This window comes from Tupaia chinensis, unplaced genomic scaffold (genome assembly GCF_000334495.1).
Source record: "Tupaia chinensis unplaced genomic scaffold, TupChi_1.0 Scaffold000117_2, whole genome shotgun sequence".
In the NCBI taxonomy this organism is placed as follows: Eukaryota; Metazoa; Chordata; class Mammalia; order Scandentia; family Tupaiidae; genus Tupaia; species Tupaia belangeri.
In genome coordinates, this window is record NW_006159583.1 from 3,277,763 (window position 1) to 3,281,200 (window position 3,438).

Below are 3,438 nucleotides of genomic sequence, written 5' to 3' on the forward strand. Positions count from 1 at the left end.
CCAGCGGCCCCGCGCTCTGGACGGGTGAGGGGAAGGGAAGGGTGCTCCTGGGCGTGGGGAGGTGGGTGGGCCACCGCTGCCGCCGAAAGCCAGCGCTTCTTGAGACCCTCCGCTCCCCTCGGCTTAAGCCTCCAGAGTTAGGGTAAACAGAATCTCCTGAAGTTGGGGAAATAAACCGAGTCCGCCATCAGTTCTGACTCCTCAGTCCCTGGAGCGCTAGAAAAGCCGCGCAGGGCATCCCCGAGAACCCGGAGTCTTGGAGTGCCTGCCTGGGTTTGTCCAAGCTACACCCTCCTTTGTCTAGGTTCCAGAGAGTCAGCATTCTCTGCAAAGATGTCCACAGCGTTAATTTATAAGCAGAGTAAAGTGTGGTCGGGGGTTCCTAGAGAGGCATCCGTATGTGATAGTAGCAACGTAGGCAAAATGGAGAGGTGAAACTATTATTTGCCAAATTCGGCACCACTCTTCTCCCTGTATAGGCTGTGCTTAAGGGAAGGACCGAGGGCTTAAGAGATTTGCTTCATTAATCATTCTTTTGCAATAATTAATTGTTCAAGCCAGCACTTCGCATTGTGAGGTGCAAGCTCTGTGTATTTACTGCTCTTTGATTTAGAGAAGTGTGTGTGTGTGTGTGTGTGTGTGTGTAGTAAAACCAATTCATTGTTCAGAACCAGGCATCAGTAAAGTCAGAGCAAAAGGCAGATGCTCTTTACATACATGTAATTGACTAATTGGAGTCGATCCTTGTACACCTTAGGTAGATGTATTTCAAAACTAAATACGTCACATTAAAGTACAATATATCTTACCTTGTCTTTTCTTCTGAAGACCTTCAAAAGTAATTATGGACAACTGTATAGAAAACATCTCAAGAATTGATAAAAAAATTCTTATTTTCCATTAACAATATCGAACCCTCGGGTTTGCAGTTAAATCAAGTTGAGGGGTATACTTTCTGTAGCACTTTCTGCATAAATATCACCAGTGCTTGTGAAAGCTATTTACTTTGCTGTTTCTTGAATGGTGGAGATTCTTATAAGATGACCTTCAGTGTGTTATTTGGCTACTGATTCTAGAACTTATTATCAATTGGTGAAAAGTAAGCTCAATTTTGAAACTTTTAAGATCTTATTTTATTTTCCCATTGTTTTATTTTCCCACTATTGTTTACCCATACAGAAGCATCTGATTGTAGTTTTATGCTTTTCAAACATCTGAAGTAAACAAATCCTTTTAAACAAGAAATAATGCTTCCATTAAGGGGAAACTAGTTAAATGGCTTAGTTTTACATTATGAGAATTTTTTACTCTTAAAAATGTATACTGAGGTATTAATGATTTTTCTCTAATGAAGTCCTACTAGAGAGCTTATAATTATGAGATAATTTAGCTATAATTTGTAACCCTGGTTATAATTAGCTTTGTATCTAGGCTGGGAAAGCCTTCGGAAAGAGGGAGCTGCTGCGTGGGAAGTCTCTGTATGTAATTTCCAGGCAGTTAGCACGGGGACGCTTCACCTGTTGCTTCTGAGGCAGGGCTAGATAAAGGTACTTAGTACCCAAAGAGTATCCATGATCAGAAGGGATTCTTCACAAAGAAGGATGGCCACACTTGTTATTTTAACTTAGAGGAATTTTTAGTGACGCTTTTGAATGCTCCTAGAGTTCAGTTCGATTGCTATATTTGGATTTGTGTAGTTTTAGCATTTTGACAACAGCTCGCTGGAGAGAGAAAAATGATTACTGACATACAGAGTGAGTGAATCTGAGCTAATTGGTTAAATTCTCTTATTCTCATGATGGCGCTTAGTGTAAAGGGGAAAATTTCATATTTAACTGAGAAAGATAGAACAAAGATAAATGCAAATGTCACCTTTTATATTTCTTAAAAAAATTAGTAGAGAATAAAGAATATAAGTCCTCATAGTAATGCACATCACTGATCAAACAATGTGGAATTTAAAAGAGAAAGGAGCTTAAAAATAAATTTCAAATAATGTTACTCTCTCTAAATAGGAGACAACATGGAGAATCTTTGTCAAGCAAATCACATTTGAAAAAACAAATTGTGGAGAAATAGAAAGATAAGCCTGTGATGAAATGGACCCTTCATTTATTTATTTAATTTGCTATAGGATGTATGTATTGGCTTGAGAAAGACAAAGAGAGAGGGAAAGTGAGAAAGCATTCCCCCAGTGGGGGTGGTCACACTGAAATACCATCGTATCCAATTCTTTCTGCTTTTGGGATTTGGCATGCATGCACATGTGCTTAGTATGTTTTTCAAGCCGCTGGGTCTAGGACTCAAACTGCACAGTTGACCATGTGGACTTCAGCCACCACCTTAACCACAATACCCTCCAACTGGTTCTGGACCCTTCATTTTATTAAGAAATATGTGATTCACAGTCATAGTGAGTGTATCCACTTGTTTCTGGATTTAGGATGCAGTTTGTCCACTAAGGTTTAATATGTGTGCCAGCACTCAGAGAATTCTGGTGAGCCCTTGTCTGGGAGCCATGCTGGCCCTTGGATACCCATACAGCCTCTCTTGTGGGAGCTTATATGTTGGTGGGGAGAGGACTGGTGCCACAGATCACCTCGTATCTGAAATAGTCTGGGAGCACCAGAGAATCGATACAGAGAGGGAGCAGTATGGCGGGTTACAAAAGACCCTGGATGGGGATTTGTCATCTTGATTACATGGCCCTGGATAAATTCCTTGGCCTTTCTGGTGTTTAGTGCCTTCAGCTGCAGAAGGAAGACTTGAAACTGGTGATCCCTGTTCTTTTTTAAATGTTGTGTGATGAGTTCTGGCAGAATTATGGAAAGGAAGAAATTAGAATGTGTGTGTGGGGGGGGTGTGTGGTTTATAGGATTTGGGTCAGAGAAGACAGGCTGGAGGTCATGCTTATGCAGGGAAAGGGTGATGACTATGATAACAGAAAGTAGAGGAGACTTGGCCTGAGGCAGCTGGCCCATCATTGATTATCCAACTTGACAGTACAAAATGAAATAATAAATACCGACTTTCACTTAAGTACTTGATGGTTTTGCATGAATTTGTACAAATAATGGCGATTGATTTTCCTAACGGCCCTCAGAGGTAATTAGAGCAGAAAGGTGATGAAACAAGGCTAAAACCACACAGCACGTTTGCTCTGTATGCTCCACTGCCTTTCTGCAGGATTTGTAGACCTAGGAGAAGTTAAAGCACACTTTGAAAACTGAGTAAAATGAGAGAGAGAGAAGCTTGGTGTTAGAATTTCATGGAAGGTGAATTTCTGAGTAAAAATTTAGGCTACATTCTGGAAGATGAGAGTCTCCGATTATGAGACTGAGACCTCCCCCAAAACCCTGGATTCCAATTATTGATGTGTAGTCTGATTGCTCCTGTTCTGTGCTTCCTCCCTACCTTACATCCCTCACCCCCAGCAGG